This window comes from Hyla sarda, unplaced genomic scaffold (genome assembly GCF_029499605.1).
Source record: "Hyla sarda isolate aHylSar1 unplaced genomic scaffold, aHylSar1.hap1 scaffold_1306, whole genome shotgun sequence".
Taxonomy (NCBI): Eukaryota; Metazoa; Chordata; class Amphibia; order Anura; family Hylidae; genus Hyla; species Hyla sarda.
Window position 1 is genome coordinate 23,330 of NW_026607930.1, and position 18,451 is coordinate 41,780.

The 18,451-nt window shown below is 44.2% G+C and overlaps 5 non-coding genes and 1 pseudogene across 5 annotated transcripts; all 6 read right to left on the reverse strand.

Annotated features, from left to right (window-relative positions):
- Positions 1-799: 799 nt before the first annotated feature.
- Positions 800-990, reverse strand: LOC130305024 (U2 spliceosomal RNA). Its single transcript, XR_008854705.1, has one exon. It is a non-coding gene; the product is annotated as a U2 spliceosomal RNA (small nuclear RNA).
- Positions 991-3,085: 2,095 nt separating this feature from the next.
- Positions 3,086-3,256, reverse strand: LOC130305058 (U2 spliceosomal RNA; annotated as a pseudogene).
- Positions 3,257-10,070: 6,814 nt separating this feature from the next.
- On the reverse strand, positions 10,071-10,261 carry LOC130305025 (U2 spliceosomal RNA). The gene has a single exon (XR_008854706.1). It is a non-coding gene; the product is annotated as a U2 spliceosomal RNA (small nuclear RNA).
- A 2,091-nt stretch (positions 10,262-12,352) lies between these two features.
- On the reverse strand, positions 12,353-12,543 carry LOC130305026 (U2 spliceosomal RNA). Its single transcript, XR_008854707.1, has one exon. It is a non-coding gene; the product is annotated as a U2 spliceosomal RNA (small nuclear RNA).
- A 2,101-nt stretch (positions 12,544-14,644) lies between these two features.
- LOC130305027 (U2 spliceosomal RNA) lies at positions 14,645-14,835 on the reverse strand. The gene has a single exon (XR_008854708.1). It is a non-coding gene; the product is annotated as a U2 spliceosomal RNA (small nuclear RNA).
- Positions 14,836-16,931: 2,096 nt separating this feature from the next.
- Positions 16,932-17,122, reverse strand: LOC130305028 (U2 spliceosomal RNA). Its single transcript, XR_008854709.1, has one exon. It is a non-coding gene; the product is annotated as a U2 spliceosomal RNA (small nuclear RNA).
- Between the last annotated feature and the right edge of the window lie 1,329 nt (positions 17,123-18,451).

The following is an 18,451-nucleotide window of genomic DNA, read 5'->3' on the forward strand; positions in this document are numbered from 1 at the left end:
CGCATCGGCTGAAAGTAGGCCAGAATGTCAGTCCATGTTGGAGCAGGTTTAGATACAGTCTAAAGCATAGATCTCAAAGTCTGTGCACAGAATTTAGCAAGGGCCTCGCACCTTCTGATGCATCAGGTAGGTGCACAATAGCATAGCCTAACCCTCTGTACTTTGGTCTATATTGATGCGGGACATAGACAGCCAGCTGATGACCAATCCATTAGTGCAATGGATGGCTGGAAGCATTTGTCTTTGCCTTTGCAATACCACAGAAGCAATGCATGGTCAATGTACAGCAATGACACACCTGTGTGAACAGCCAGGAGACCCCCCCCCCCCCCCCCCATGTTATGTTACATAGTTACATAGTTAGTACGGTCGAAAAAAGACATATGTCCATCAAGTTCAACCAGGGAATTAAGGGGTAGGGGTGTGGCGCGATATTGGGGAAGGGATGAGATTTTATATTTCTTCATAAGCATTAATCTTATTTTGTCAATTAGGAACATTCAGCACCCACCCGCTATCAAGGCAGCTGCCTATCATGTCATGCCCTACCTGCACAGGTGTGCTGGCTACTCAAATGATCCAATTAAGGAGGCCATTTAGTCAGCAGCAGCAGAAGTCCTGTGCCTGGACGCTCCAACAGGGGCCAGACACAAGCAGAAGCAGAAGCAGCAGAAGCAGCAGCAGCACCACCTTTTGTTTTTTGGCTGCAGCAGCAGCAAGGCCCACAGGGCTGGCTAGCTGGCTAGCCAGCAAGCAGGTAGCAATGAAAGTAGGAATCTTTCTTTTTAACCCTGTAAGGGGGTGGTGCACTGTACCCGAAGATACTGCCATATCGGGTCAATGCATAGGGCGACGGAAGCAAGCTTCGAAATCGGCCCCCGTTCTCAAAAATCCATTTAATATATGGTCCCCAGATAGGGGACGTATCAGATATTAAACTGATAAGAACAGATACTACACTTGATCTTAGCCAAAAGGCCGAGAAGCGATAACCGTGAAAGGGGCGGGCCCAACAAGGTCCCCTTCATGGGCACTATCACTGCTTGCTGTCAGGGAGGCTGCCAGACAATTTTCCATGCACACTCTGGGCTGGGGGGCAGTCAACCACCAGTACACACAGCAGAACCTAAACCCATACCATTATTGCTAAGCAGCAAGACAGGGGCCCATTGCACTCCCATGGGGCCTTTTTAAATGCAATCCATAACCCGGATTTGCCAGGAACCCTTCTTACTCCTCCTACTTGCATGTGACACTGGGCTTAGGATCTGCATAGGAAACACACACACAAGCACACACCTACCTTTGTTGCCTGCAGATGCCTCCTTGGCTGTCCCCAAACGGTATCAAACCAACACCCACGGGAAGCTGTAAGCATAGAGGACATGCCTGCACCCCATTGGACTTACCTGTGTGGGTTAAATCCGGGTTATTTGACAACCTATGGCGGTGATGGTTCTGCTCAGGCAGAGCAGTGCTGATGCTCCTCATAAAGCTGTCGCTGCTGTGAAGGTTCTAGGTGACATCACAAATCCCTTTGGTTACATACACAACAAAGCTGGGTTGTTGTTGTTTACACTCTGCAAGGCCTGTGGAAGTGAGTGACATCATAGCACTGTAGTTCTGAGGGTTCAAGATGGATGCAACAATCTCCTGTTGCTTCTATGAAGGCCGTAATAGACGACATCACCAAACAGCTCCATAGTCACATACACAGCAAAGGAGAGATGTTGTTTACACCTAGTGATGTCAGTGGTATTGAGTGACATCACAGCACAGTGCTAAGGCTCCTGGGCCTGGACACAGCAGCGGCTGCAATATCTCAACGGAGAATACGTTTATATCTATGTGTGTGTGTGCGCATATATATATATATATATATATATATATATATATATATATATATTTCTCCGCCGAAATCACTTTTAAACCCATTTCCACCTTTTTTTCCCTTCTCTTCCTCTTACTTTTTTTTCACGTTTTTTTACATTTTTCTCCTTTTCGCCTCTTTTCTGGGCGTATTATTCTTCTTTTTCTTCTTTTTTTTCGTCTAATGCATACCCCATCAGTGCAGCAATGCTTATTCAATACCGCCAGCAGATGGAGACACTGGGGGATAATTTTCTAAGGATTTATACTGATTTTTCCTGTCTGAATTTGTCGCACAGAAAGTTGCAGGCCAAATATGTGTGACATTTCTGCGACTTTAGCTTCTAGAGCATTTTTACAACATTATACATAGGTGCTGAATACATAAAAAGCGACTGTTCAGCGACAGACAAGTCGCATCGGCTGAAAGTAGGCCAGAATGTCAGTCCATGTTGGAGCAGGTTTAGATACAGTCTAAAGCATAGATCTCAAAGTCTGTGCACAGAATTTAGCAAGGGCCTCGCACCTTCTGATGCATCAGGTAGGTGCACAATAGCATAGCCTAACCCTCTGTACTTTGGTCTATATTGATGCGGGACATAGACAGCCAGCTGATGACCAATCCATTAGTGCAATGGATGGCTGGAAGCATTTGTCTTTGCCTTTGCAATACCACAGAAGCAATGCATGGTCAATGTACAGCAATGACACACCTGTGTGAACAGCCAGGAGACCCCCCCCCCCCCCCCCCCCATGTTATGTTACATAGTTACATAGTTAGTACGGTCGAAAAAAGACATATGTCCATCACGTTCAACCAGGGAATTAAGGGGTAGGGGTGTGGCGCGATATTGGGGAAGGGATGAGATTTTATATTTCTTCATAAGCATTAATCTTATTTTGTCAATTAGGAACATTCAGCACCCACCCGCTATCAAGGCAGCTGCCTATCATGTCATGCCCTACCTGCACAGGTGTGCTGGCTACTCAAATGATCCAATTAAGGAGGCCATTTAGTCAGCAGCAGCAGAAGTCCTGTGCCTGGACGCTCCAACAGGGGCCAGACACAAGCAGAAGCAGAAGCAGCAGAAGCAGCAGCAGCACCACCTTTTGTTTTTTGGCTGCAGCAGCAGCAAGGCCCACAGGGCTGGCTAGCTGGCTAGCCAGCAAGCAGGTAGCAATGAAAGTAGGAATCTTTCTTTTTAACCCTGTAAGGGGGTGGTGCACTGTACCCGAAGATACTGCCATATCGGGTCAATGCATAGGGCGACGGAAGCAAGCTTCGAAATCGGCCCCCGTTCTCAAAAATCCATTTAATATATGGTCCCCAGATAGGGGACGTATCAGATATTAAACTGATAAGAACAGATTTTTTACTTTCAGATATAATATTCTTAGACTAAAAGACCTTACGCAGTCCAGATTACACTTAGTCTGCTAAAAGCATATTCCACAGATGTAGATTCCAAAGACTTTTAGCCACTTTGTGACCTAATCTTTTTTTATCCAATAAATAGAAAACATACATCTCACTAAGAGCTAGGCGAACACAATCTTTAGAGGTAATAGTGTCTCTTTTAAAAAGAAGAATATTCCTCGTCTTCCATAGTGCAATTTTAATACAATTTATACTAATCCACAAAACCCGAGACTTCTCCACAGATAAAACATTATAAAATCCATATAAAATAACTTCATGATTTAAAAAATTAAGATCAGAAATGAATTTTAGTAAGGGTCCTATCAAATGCCATATCTCTTGGGCGTAAAAACAGTTCCAAAAAAGGTGTAAAACTGTTTCCTCACTAGGACACCCCATTCTCGGGCACTTTGCACTACGACACAATCCTCTTCTGTGTTGGAATTCTCTGGTAGGCAAACATTGATGTGCTATCTGCCAGGCCAGATCTTTTAAGTCATTAGATAAGAATCCCATATTCACCATCCTCCAAACTCTTAGAGATTTCTCAGTGGAATAATTAGATATTAAGCAAATCTGTTCTATCTTCCTGATTTCAGGAACTAATTTTCGTGCATTACTACAAATTTCTTGACTAAAATTAGCAATGCCATAAATACGAATAATCTTTTCTAAAACCACATAGTGCGCTGGGGGAATAAATAAGATTGGGGACGTTAAAGGTAAGGTTATCCACTTTCTTTTTCTAAAAATGTGACCTGCAGCATATTTTAAAAAATAAGACCAATAACAGTTTCTTTGCAAGCCATTAAAACACATAGAAAAAAAGTGAATATATAAAAACCTTTTTAAATCAGGCACATCCTTACCCCCCAATTTCTTTGTCTTCATCATTACATCTCTCCTGAGTTTATCCATTTTAGACCCCCATAAAAAATGAAAGCAAATCTTGTTTAAAAACTTTAAGGTGCGTTCACTCGGTGGGAAAACCAAGCTTAAATATAGCATGATAGGTAGCAACAAAGCTTTCATTATCAGTACTTTTCCTTCTATTGTTAATTTCCTCATTTTCCAAAAACTTATTTTCCTTTGCACTTTCTCTTTGACGATGGACCAGCTTTCCTCTCCATTATTTTCATTGTCAAAGATGACACCCAAGATTTTGATTTTATCATATTGCACATTCACCTCCGTATTGCCCCAATTCCCTATTGCAAAGCAATCACATTTATTTTTATTTAATTTGAAGCCAGAGCCCTCACAAAAAAATTCTGTCTGTCTGATAGCACGTTTCAGGGATGGTTCATCTGAACATAGAATATTAACATCATCCATATATGCTATCGTCTTTACGCTCTGTCCTCCACTTCCAGGGATTGGCACTCCTCTAATGAGCTTATCTTTTCTCAAAACATTCAACAGAGGTTCTATTGCACATATGAAAAGAATGGGTGATAGGGGGCACCCCTGTTTCACCCCAGACTGTAAACATACCTCTTGGGATAAAAAACCGTTAATTAAAATACGACTAAAACAGTTTTTATATAAAAGTGCAATTTTTCCAACAATAAAATCAGGAAAATTCATTTTCTTTAAAACCAACCATAAAAAATCATGAGAAACACGGTCATAAGCCTTTTGAAAATCCAAGGATAAAATTGCCAATTTCTGATCACATTGTTTCTGATACCATAAAACATCTTTTACAAGGTTTAGATGATCACTTATTTTCCTTCCAGGTACTCCGCATACTTGGTCACTGTGTATAACCTTAGCAATTACCTGCTTGAGCCTATTTGCTAAAATTTTTGCTAAAACCTTATAGTCTGTATTTAGCAGGGTAATAGGCCTCCAATTTTCTAATTTAGAGATGTCTCCTTTTTTAAAAATCAGAGTAACAACACCATCTCTCCAGGACGCAGGTAAAATCTCAGATTTAAAAGCACAGTTAAAAATACCTAAAAGATCATCTTTTAAAATGGACCAAAAACACAGATAAAATTCAACTGGCAACCCATCCGAACCAGGTGTTTTACCATTTAAAAAACTCTTAAAAGTGCTTAAAAGTTCAGGTAAAAAGATTTCATCACAAAGGCTCTCTTGGTCAGTTTTGTCAAGTTTTGAATCCAAGGTATCTAAAACATCATTAGTAAAGGAAATATCAATATCTTTTTTATTAAAAAGCTCCTGATAAAATACTTGTGCTTCTCGCAACATCTCTTCATTAGTTATCTTCCCTTCTATTACAGATATCATTTCTTTCTTTCCCACCACCTTCTTAAAAAAGAATCTCGAACACTTTTCATCATTCTCCAGACATTGCACCTTGCTGTTAAAAATCATTTCTTTTCCTTTTTGACTAATGGCATTTTTTATTTCATTTTTTGTCTGAGCAATAACATCATCCATCTCAAGCCCGGCTTGCTTTAGTTTATAATATGTTTGGATTTTAGTGTTTAACATTTTAAACCATAACTTTTTCTCCTTAGCCTTTTGGATGCCCACACGGATAAAAAACAGTTTAGTCCACTTTTTAACATCCTCCCACCAATCCAAAATATTTTTATATTGGGATTGACGCAATCTCCATTTGTTATAATCAGCAATAAAATCATTTTTTGTTTTCATGTCCTCTAATAAAGTAGTGTTGAGCTTCCAAACGCCTCTGCCTTTCTCTAGGCCAGGTAAAGTGACATGTGCATATAATAACTTATGATCAGAGAAAATATTCGATAAAAGAGAAACATCAACTAGATTAAAACTTTCCGATAAAAAAATAAAATCAATCCTGGATTTGCAGACATTATTTTCCCATGTGTAACCAGGGTCGTCTGGGTATTTTCTCCTCCAGACATCGGTAAAGTTAAAATCCTCAGTCATACTCTTAATCTGTTTCTCTGTTTTATCCACTCTGACATGCACACTTCCACTCTCACGATGATCACCACTCATACAACAATTAAAATCTCCAGCCATTAAAATAGGTGTTGAACCTGGGATAAAAGCCTGAATATCATTAATCAAGTCGGCTCTCTCATTTTTTTCAGGAGAAGCATAGATGTTAAAAAGCTTAATCTCCGAGCCATTGTACTTAATATTAACTAATAGCGCTCTACCAGGTATAATTTCTAAGAAGGACAAAACTTGTACATCTGAACCTCTAAACAAGATCCCAACACCTGAAGATCTGTTCAGATTGTCACCTGACCAGACCGATGGTCCCAAAGTCCAGCCACGACAAAGGTCCTCATAATTTGGACTATGTTCAATTCCACATTCTTGTAAAAAGAACAGAGAACAGTCCAAGGTCTCTAAAAAACTAAACAAAGCAGCCCTTCTCGTAGGGCTCTTTAGACCTCTCACATTAAGAGAGGAGCACTTTAAGGAAGCTATTCGCTACTGGAGTTTGAGTCCGATATGAAACCCACAGGTGACTCCGGGCTTTCGAACTCTTTGATATTTTTTGGATCGGACGCTGATCTTATAGGAGGCCTCCATGCATGTTGACTGTCCTCACATTCGTCTGAGCTTTTTTTGACAGGCCGTTTAATGCCAAGTTGTGGCTCATCTCCGAGTTCCTTCTTCCGCTTGATCTCCTTCACGCCAACCTCCATGGCTTCACTGCTCACTAGTGACCCTCCACCACCAGAACCCTCCACAGAAGGTCTCCCCTCTGTCTCAGGCACAGCAGCAGAAAGGTCCATAAGCTCCGCCACGACATCAGAAGTTACAGCCGGCTTTTCTGAAGGCGCCTCAGACCGCTGGGGTGCTTTCGCAGGTGGTACTTCAGCTTGCACTACACCCACTCTCCCCGCTACACGGTCAGCCCACGATCTAGCTACACTGGAACGGAGACTGCAATCTTTAAAGGCATGGCCTTCTTCACCACAAATGTTGCAGACAATTTTAGCACAGTCCTTAGAAACATGGCCTTCTTGATTGCACCGACCACAGCGAACTGTAGTGTCCGTGCAAACTTCCATAGTATGTCCGAATTTCTTACATTTCCTACAAAAAGTAGGCATCTCGGGATAAAACAAATAGCCCTTATCCCGACCGATAGAAAAGTTGGAGGGTGGATGACACAACCCTCCAATGCCAGTAGCATCCTCCTTCATTTTCACAAAAAACTTATGTTTCCCCGTCCATAGGTCTTCTGAATTCATCACCTTATGGGAATACTTAACAGAACTGCAGTATTTCCCCAAAAAGAGCTCAATATGGGACACAGTCACAAAGGGATTGTGCATACACACAACTAGAGGAATATCACCTCCAGTATACAACACTGTGACCGTGATCCCATCAAGCTCAGCAAGGTCTTGATTGCTTTTCAGCTTCTCAAAAAGATTCTGGCATGCATAAGCAGAGTCCAGAGTTAAGATGAAGCTGCCCTTCCGAGGATCTCTGAGACAGACGATGTTCTCTTTCTTCACCCCAAGAAGCTTGTAGAGAGTTTCTTTCACAAAATAAGAAAGTTGGACGAGTTCTTGCTTGTCTTCATCAACATCAAAGCGAAAGGAAAAACGAATCCGCGTTTCACCGGATGTAAGGTAACGGATGCGAACACCCATCTTGTCGATCGCCTTTTCGGTTCCTCGTAGCAGCCCCCCTTGAAAAAGGTAGGACAAACTCCCAGGATCCTCCTGACCAGACACTTGATCTAGCCAAAAGGCCGAGAAGCGATAACCGTGAAAGGGGCGGGCCCAACAAGGTCCCCTTCATGGGCACTATCACTGCTTGCTGTCAGGGAGGCTGCCAGACAATTTTCCATGCACACTCTGGGCTGGGGGGCAGTCAACCACCAGTACACACAGCAGAACCTAAACCCATACCATTATTGCTAAGCAGCAAGACAGGGGCCCATTGCACTCCCATGGGGCCTTTTTAAATGCAATCCATAACCCGGATTTGCCAGGAACCCTTCTTACTCCTCCTACTTGCATGTGACACTGGGCTTAGGATCTGCATAGGAAACACACACACAAGCACACACCTACCTTTGTTGCCTGCAGATGCCTCCTTGGCTGTCCCCAAACGGTATCAAACCAACACCCACGGGAAGCTGTAAGCATAGAGGACATGCCTGCACCCCATTGGACTTACCTGTGTGGGTTAAATCCGGGTTATTTGACAACCTATGGCGGTGATGGTTCTGCTCAGGCAGAGCAGTGCTGATGCTCCTCATAAAGCTGTCGCTGCTGTGAAGGTTCTAGGTGACATCACAAATCCCTTTGGTTACATACACAACAAAGCTGGGTTGTTGTTGTTTACACTCTGCAAGGCCTGTGGAAGTGAGTGACATCATAGCACTGTAGTTCTGAGGGTTCAAGATGGATGCAACAATCTCCTGTTGCTTCTATGAAGGCCGTAATAGACGACATCACCAAACAGCTCCATAGTCACATACACAGCAAAGGAGAGATGTTGTTTACACCTAGTGATGTCAGTGGTATTGAGTGACATCACAGCACAGTGCTAAGGCTCCTGGGCCTGGACACAGCAGCGGCTGCAATATCTCAACGGAGAATACGTTTATATCTATGTGTGTGTGTGCGCATATATATATATATATATATATATATATATATATATATATATATTTCTCCGCCGAAATCACTTTTAAACCCATTTCCACCTTTTTTTCCCTTCTCTTCCTCTTACTTTTTTTTCACGTTTTTTTACGTTTTTCTCCTTTTCGCCTCTTTTCTGGGCGTATTATTCTTCTTTTTCTTCTTTTTTTTCGTCTAATGCATACCCCATCAGTGCAGCAATGCTTATTCAATACCGCCAGCAGATGGAGACACTGGGGGATAATTTTCTAAGGATTTATACTGATTTTTCCTGTCTGAATTTGTCGCACAGAAAGTTGCAGGCCAAATATGTGTGACATTTCTGCGACTTTAGCTTCTAGAGCATTTTTACAACATTATACATAGGTGCTGAATACATAAAAAGCGACTGTTCAGCGACAGACAAGTCGCATCGGCTGAAAGTAGGCCAGAATGTCAGTCCATGTTGGAGCAGGTTTAGATACAGTCTAAAGCATAGATCTCAAAGTCTGTGCACAGAATTTAGCAAGGGCCTCGCACCTTCTGATGCATCAGGTAGGTGCACAATAGCATAGCCTAACCCTCTGTACTTTGGTCTATATTGATGCGGGACATAGACAGCCAGCTGATGACCAATCCATTAGTGCAATGGATGGCTGGAAGCATTTGTCTTTGCCTTTGCAATACCACAGAAGCAATGCATGGTCAATGTACAGCAATGACACACCTGTGTGAACAGCCAGGAGACCCCCCCCCCCCCCCCCCCATGTTATGTTACATAGTTACATAGTTAGTACGGTCGAAAAAAGACATATGTCCATCACGTTCAACCAGGGAATTAAGGGGTAGGGGTGTGGCGCGATATTGGGGAAGGGATGAGATTTTATATTTCTTCATAAGCATTAATCTTATTTTGTCAATTAGGAACATTCAGCACCCACCCGCTATCAAGGCAGCTGCCTATCATGTCATGCCCTACCTGCACAGGTGTGCTGGCTACTCAAATGATCCAATTAAGGAGGCCATTTAGTCAGCAGCAGCAGAAGTCCTGTGCCTGGACGCTCCAACAGGGGCCAGACACAAGCAGAAGCAGAAGCAGCAGAAGCAGCAGCAGCACCACCTTTTGTTTTTTGGCTGCAGCAGCAGCAAGGCCCACAGGGCTGGCTAGCTGGCTAGCCAGCAAGCAGGTAGCAATGAAAGTAGGAATCTTTCTTTTTAACCCTGTAAGGGGGTGGTGCACTGTACCCGAAGATACTGCCATATCGGGTCAATGCATAGGGCGACGGAAGCAAGCTTCGAAATCGGCCCCCGTTCTCAAAAATCCATTTAATATATGGTCCCCAGATAGGGGACGTATCAGATATTAAACTGATAAGAACAGATACTACACTTGATCTTAGCCAAAAGGCCGAGAAGCGATAACCGTGAAAGGGGCGGGCCCAACAAGGTCCCCTTCATGGGCACTATCACTGCTTGCTGTCAGGGAGGCTGCCAGACAATTTTCCATGCACACTCTGGGCTGGGGGGCAGTCAACCACCAGTACACACAGCAGAACCTAAACCCATACCATTATTGCTAAGCAGCAAGACAGGGGCCCATTGCACTCCCACGGGGCCTTTTTAAATGCAATCCATAACCCGGATTTGCCAGGAACCCTTCTTACTCCTCCTACTTGCATGTGACACTGGGCTTAGGATCTGCATAGGAAACACACACACAAGCACACACCTACCTTTGTTGCCTGCAGATGCCTCCTTGGCTGTCCCCAAACGGTATCAAACCAACACCCACGGGAAGCTGTAAGCATAGAGGACATGCCTGCACCCCATTGGACTTACCTGTGTGGGTTAAATCCGGGTTATTTGACAACCTATGGCGGTGATGGTTCTGCTCAGGCAGAGCAGTGCTGATGCTCCTCATAAAGCTGTCGCTGCTGTGAAGGTTCTAGGTGACATCACAAATCCCTTTGGTTACATACACAACAAAGCTGGGTTGTTGTTGTTTACACTCTGCAAGGCCTGTGGAAGTGAGTGACATCATAGCACTGTAGTTCTGAGGGTTCAAGATGGATGCAACAATCTCCTGTTGCTTCTATGAAGGCCGTAATAGACGACATCACCAAACAGCTCCATAGTCACATACACAGCAAAGGAGAGATGTTGTTTACACCTAGTGATGTCAGTGGTATTGAGTGACATCACAGCACAGTGCTAAGGCTCCTGGGCCTGGACACAGCAGCGGCTGCAATATCTCAACGGAGAATACGTTTATATCTATGTGTGTGTGTGCGCATATATATATATATATATATATATATATATATATATATATATTTCTCCGCCGAAATCACTTTTAAACCCATTTCCACCTTTTTTTCCCTTCTCTTCCTCTTACTTTTTTTTCACGTTTTTTTACGTTTTTCTCCTTTTCGCCTCTTTTCTGGGCGTATTATTCTTCTTTTTCTTCTTTTTTTTCGTCTAATGCATACCCCATCAGTGCAGCAATGCTTATTCAATACCGCCAGCAGATGGAGACACTGGGGGATAATTTTCTAAGGATTTATACTGATTTTTCCTGTCTGAATTTGTCGCACAGAAAGTTGCAGGCCAAATATGTGTGACATTTCTGCGACTTTAGCTTCTAGAGCATTTTTACAACATTATACATAGGTGCTGAATACATAAAAAGCGACTGTTCAGCGACAGACAAGTCGCATCGGCTGAAAGTAGGCCAGAATGTCAGTCCATGTTGGAGCAGGTTTAGATACAGTCTAAAGCATAGATCTCAAAGTCTGTGCACAGAATTTAGCAAGGGCCTCGCACCTTCTGATGCATCAGGTAGGTGCACAATAGCATAGCCTAACCCTCTGTACTTTGGTCTATATTGATGCGGGACATAGACAGCCAGCTGATGACCAATCCATTAGTGCAATGGATGGCTGGAAGCATTTGTCTTTGCCTTTGCAATACCACAGAAGCAATGCATGGTCAATGTACAGCAATGACACACCTGTGTGAACAGCCAGGAGACCCCCCCCCCCCCCCCCCATGTTATGTTACATAGTTACATAGTTAGTACGGTCGAAAAAAGACATATGTCCATCACGTTCAACCAGGGAATTAAGGGGTAGGGGTGTGGCGCGATATTGGGGAAGGGATGAGATTTTATATTTCTTCATAAGCATTAATCTTATTTTGTCAATTAGGAACATTCAGCACCCACCCGCTATCAAGGCAGCTGCCTATCATGTCATGCCCTACCTGCACAGGTGTGCTGGCTACTCAAATGATCCAATTAAGGAGGCCATTTAGTCAGCAGCAGCAGAAGTCCTGTGCCTGGACGCTCCAACAGGGGCCAGACACAAGCAGAAGCAGAAGCAGCAGAAGCAGCAGCAGCACCACCTTTTGTTTTTTGGCTGCAGCAGCAGCAAGGCCCACAGGGCTGGCTAGCTGGCTAGCCAGCAAGCAGGTAGCAATGAAAGTAGGAATCTTTCTTTTTAACCCTGTAAGGGGGTGGTGCACTGTACCCGAAGATACTGCCATATCGGGTCAATGCATAGGGCGACGGAAGCAAGCTTCGAAATCGGCCCCCGTTCTCAAAAATCCATTTAATATATGGTCCCCAGATAGGGGACGTATCAGATATTAAACTGATAAGAACAGATACTACACTTGATCTTAGCCAAAAGGCCGAGAAGCGATAACCGTGAAAGGGGCGGGCCCAACAAGGTCCCCTTCATGGGCACTATCACTGCTTGCTGTCAGGGAGGCTGCCAGACAATTTTCCATGCACACTCTGGGCTGGGGGGCAGTCAACCACCAGTACACACAGCAGAACCTAAACCCATACCATTATTGCTAAGCAGCAAGACAGGGGCCCATTGCACTCCCACGGGGCCTTTTTAAATGCAATCCATAACCCGGATTTGCCAGGAACCCTTCTTACTCCTCCTACTTGCATGTGACACTGGGCTTAGGATCTGCATAGGAAACACACACACAAGCACACACCTACCTTTGTTGCCTGCAGATGCCTCCTTGGCTGTCCCCAAACGGTATCAAACCAACACCCACGGGAAGCTGTAAGCATAGAGGACATGCCTGCACCCCATTGGACTTACCTGTGTGGGTTAAATCCGGGTTATTTGACAACCTATGGCGGTGATGGTTCTGCTCAGGCAGAGCAGTGCTGATGCTCCTCATAAAGCTGTCGCTGCTGTGAAGGTTCTAGGTGACATCACAAATCCCTTTGGTTACATACACAACAAAGCTGGGTTGTTGTTGTTTACACTCTGCAAGGCCTGTGGAAGTGAGTGACATCATAGCACTGTAGTTCTGAGGGTTCAAGATGGATGCAACAATCTCCTGTTGCTTCTATGAAGGCCGTAATAGACGACATCACCAAACAGCTCCATAGTCACATACACAGCAAAGGAGAGAGATGTTGTTTACACCTAGTGATGTCAGTGGTATTGAGTGACATCACAGCACAGTGCTAAGGCTCCTGGGCCTGGACACAGCAGCGGCTGCAATATCTCAACGGAGAATACGTTTATATCTATGTGTGTGTGTGCGCATATATATATATATATATATATATATATATATATATATATATATATATATATTTCTCCGCCGAAATCACTTTTAAACCCATTTCCACCTTTTTTTCCCTTCTCTTCCTCTTACTTTTTTTTCACGTTTTTTTTACGTTTTTCTCCTTTTCGCCTCTTTTCTGGGCGTATTATTCTTCTTTTTCTTCTTTTTTTTCGTCTAATGCATACCCCATCAGTGCAGCAATGCTTATTCAATACCGCCAGCAGATGGAGACACTGGGGGATAATTTTCTAAGGATTTATACTGATTTTTCCTGTCTGAATTTGTCGCACAGAAAGTTGCAGGCCAAATATGTGTGACATTTCTGCGACTTTAGCTTCTAGAGCATTTTTACAACATTATACATAGGTGCTGAATACATAAAAAGCGACTGTTCAGCGACAGACAAGTCGCATCGGCTGAAAGTAGGCCAGAATGTCAGTCCATGTTGGAGCAGGTTTAGATACAGTCTAAAGCATAGATCTCAAAGTCTGTGCACAGAATTTAGCAAGGGCCTCGCACCTTCTGATGCATCAGGTAGGTGCACAATAGCATAGCCTAACCCTCTGTACTTTGGTCTATATTGATGCGGGACATAGACAGCCAGCTGATGACCAATCCATTAGTGCAATGGATGGCTGGAAGCATTTGTCTTTGCCTTTGCAATACCACAGAAGCAATGCATGGTCAATGTACAGCAATGACACACCTGTGTGAACAGCCAGGAGACCCCCCCCCCCCCCCATGTTATGTTACATAGTTACATAGTTAGTACGGTCGAAAAAAGACATATGTCCATCACGTTCAACCAGGGAATTAAGGGGTAGGGGTGTGGCGCGATATTGGGGAAGGGATGAGATTTTATATTTCTTCATAAGCATTAATCTTATTTTGTCAATTAGGAACATTCAGCACCCACCCGCTATCAAGGCAGCTGCCTATCATGTCATGCCCTACCTGCACAGGTGTGCTGGCTACTCAAATGATCCAATTAAGGAGGCCATTTAGTCAGCAGCAGCAGAAGTCCTGTGCCTGGACGCTCCAACAGGGGCCAGACACAAGCAGAAGCAGAAGCAGCAGAAGCAGCAGCAGCACCACCTTTTGTTTTTTGGCTGCAGCAGCAGCAAGGCCCACAGGGCTGGCTAGCTGGCTAGCCAGCAAGCAGGTAGCAATGAAAGTAGGAATCTTTCTTTTTAACCCTGTAAGGGGGTGGTGCACTGTACCCGAAGATACTGCCATATCGGGTCAATGCATAGGGCGACGGAAGCAAGCTTCGAAATCGGCCCCCGTTCTCAAAAATCCATTTAATATATGGTCCCCAGATAGGGGACGTATCAGATATTAAACTGATAAGAACAGATACTACACTTGATCTTAGCCAAAAGGCCGAGAAGCGATAACCGTGAAAGGGGCGGGCCCAACAAGGTCCCCTTCATGGGCACTATCACTGCTTGCTGTCAGGGAGGCTGCCAGACAATTTTCCATGCACACTCTGGGCTGGGGGGCAGTCAACCACCAGTACACACAGCAGAACCTAAACCCATACCATTATTGCTAAGCAGCAAGACAGGGGCCCATTGCACTCCCACGGGGCCTTTTTAAATGCAATCCATAACCCGGATTTGCCAGGAACCCTTCTTACTCCTCCTACTTGCATGTGACACTGGGCTTAGGATCTGCATAGGAAACACACACACAAGCACACACCTACCTTTGTTGCCTGCAGATGCCTCCTTGGCTGTCCCCAAACGGTATCAAACCAACACCCACGGGAAGCTGTAAGCATAGAGGACATGCCTGCACCCCATTGGACTTACCTGTGTGGGTTAAATCCGGGTTATTTGACAACCTATGGCGGTGATGGTTCTGCTCAGGCAGAGCAGTGCTGATGCTCCTCATAAAGCTGTCGCTGCTGTGAAGGTTCTAGGTGACATCACAAATCCCTTTGGTTACATACACAACAAAGCTGGGTTGTTGTTGTTTACACTCTGCAAGGCCTGTGGAAGTGAGTGACATCATAGCACTGTAGTTCTGAGGGTTCAAGATGGATGCAACAATCTCCTGTTGCTTCTATGAAGGCCGTAATAGACGACATCACCAAACAGCTCCATAGTCACATACACAGCAAAGGAGAGATGTTGTTTACACCTAGTGATGTCAGTGGTATTGAGTGACATCACAGCACAGTGCTAAGGCTCCTGGGCCTGGACACAGCAGCGGCTGCAATATCTCAACGGAGAATACGTTTATATCTATGTGTGTGTGTGCGCATATATATATATATATATATATATATATATATATATATATATATATATTTCTCCGCCGAAATCACTTTTAAACCCATTTCCACCTTTTTTTCCCTTCTCTTCCTCTTACTTTTTTTTCACGTTTTTTTACGTTTTTCTCCTTTTCGCCTCTTTTCTGGGCGTATTATTCTTCTTTTTCTTCTTTTTTTTCGTCTAATGCATACCCCATCAGTGCAGCAATGCTTATTCAATACCGCCAGCAGATGGAGACACTGGGGGATAATTTTCTAAGGATTTATACTGATTTTTCCTGTCTGAATTTGTCGTACAGAAAGTTGCAGGCCAAATATGTGTGACATTTCTGCGACTTTAGCTTCTAGAGCATTTTTACAACATTATACATAGGTGCTGAATACATAAAAAGCGACTGTTCAGCGACAGACAAGTCGCATCGGCTGAAAGTAGGCCAGAATGTCAGTCCATGTTGGAGCAGGTTTAGATACAGTCTAAAGCATAGATCTCAAAGTCTGTGCACAGAATTTAGCAAGGGCCTCGCACCTTCTGATGCATCAGGTAGGTGCACAATAGCATAGCCTAACCCTCTGTACTTTGGTCTATATTGATGCGGGACATAGACAGCCAGCTGATGACCAATCCATTAGTGCAATGGATGGCTGGAAGCATTTGTCTTTGCCTTTGCAATACCACAGAAGCAATGCATGGTCAATGTACAGCAATGACACACCTGTGTGAACAGCCAGGAGACCCCCCCCCCCCCCCCCATGTTATGTTACATAGTTACATAGTTAGTACGGTCGAAAAAAGACATATGTCCATCACGTTCAACCAGGGAATTAAGGGGTAGGGGTGTGGCGCGATATTGGGGAAGGGATGAGATTTTATATTTCTTCATAAGCATTAATCTTATTTTGTCAATTAGGAACATTCAGCACCCACCCGCTATCAAGGCAGCTGCCTATCATGTCATGCCCTACCTGCACAGGTGTGCTGGCTACTCAAATGATCCAATTAAGGAGGCCATTTAGTCAGCAGCAGCAGAAGTCCTGTGCCTGGACGCTCCAACAGGGGCCAGACACAAGCAGAAGCAGAAGCAGCAGAAGCAGCAGCAGCACCACCTTTTGTTTTTTGGCTGCAGCAGCAGCAAGGCCCACAGGGCTGGCTAGCTGGCTAGCCAGCAAGCAGGTAGCAATGAAAGTAGGAATCTTTCTTTTTAACCCTGTAAGGGGGTGGTGCACTGTACCCGAAGATACTGCCATATCGGGTCAATGCATAGGGCGACGGAAGCAAGCTTCGAAATCGGCCCCCGTTCTCAAAAATCCATTTAATATATGGTCCCCAGATAGGGGACGTATCAGATATTAAACTGATAAGAACAGATACTACACTTGATCTTAGCCAAAAGGCCGAGAAGCGATAACCGTGAAAGGGGCGGGCCCAACAAGGTCCCCTTCATGGGCACTATCACTGCTTGCTGTCAGGGAGGCTGCCAGACAATTTTCCATGCACACTCTGGGCTGGGGGGCAGTCAACCACCAGTACACACAGCAGAACCTAAACCCATACCATTATTGCTAAGCAGCAAGACAGGGGCCCATTGCACTCCCACGGGGCCTTTTTAAATGCAATCCATAACCCGGATTTGCCAGGAACCCTTCTTACTCCTCCTACTTGCATGTGACACTGGGCTTAGGATCTGCATAGGAAACACACACACAAGCACACACCTACCTTTGTTGCCTGCAGATGCCTCCTTGGCTGTCCCCAAACGGTATCAAACCAACACCCACGGGAAGCTGTAAGCATAGAGGACATGCCTGCACCCCATTGGACTTACCTGTGTGGGTTAAATCCGGGTTATTTGACAACCTATGGCGGTGATGGTTCTGCTCAGGCAGAGCAGTGCTGATGCTCCTCATAAAGCTGTCGCTGCTGTGAAGGTTCTAGGTGACATCACAAATCCCTTTGGTTACATACACAACAAAGCTGGGTTGTTGTTGTTTACACTCTGCAAGGCCTGTGGAAGTGAGTGACATCATAGCACTGTAGTTCTGAGGGTTCAAGATGGATGCAACAATCTCCTGTTGCTTCTATGAAGGCCGTAATAGACGACATCACCAAACAGCTCCATAGTCACATACACAGCAAAGGAGAGATGTTGTTTACACCTAGTGATGTCAGTGGTATTGAGTGACATCACAGCACAGTGCTAAGGCTCCTGGGCCTGGACACAGCAGCGGCTGCAATATCTCAACGGAGAATACGTTTATATCTATGTGTGTGTGTGCGCATATATATATATATATATATATATATATATATATATATATCTCCGCCGAAATCACTTTTAAACCCATTTCCACCTTTTTTTCCCTTCTCTTCCTCTTACTTTTTTTTCACGTTTTTTTACGTTTTTCTCCTTTTCGCCTCTTTTCTGGGCGTATTATTCTTCTTTTTCTTCTTTTTTTTCGTCTAATGCATACCCCATCAGTGCAGCAATGCTTATTCAATACCGCCAGCAGATGGAGACACTGGGGGATAATTTTCTAAGGATTTATACTGATTTTTCCTGTCTGAATTTGTCGCACAGAAAGTTGCAGGCCAAATATGTGTGACATTTCTGCGACTTTAGCTTCTAGAGCATTTTTACAACATTATACATAGGTGCTGAATACATAAAAAGCGACTGTTCAGCGACAGACAAGTCGCATCGGCTGAAAGTAGGCCAGAATGTCAGTCCATGTTGG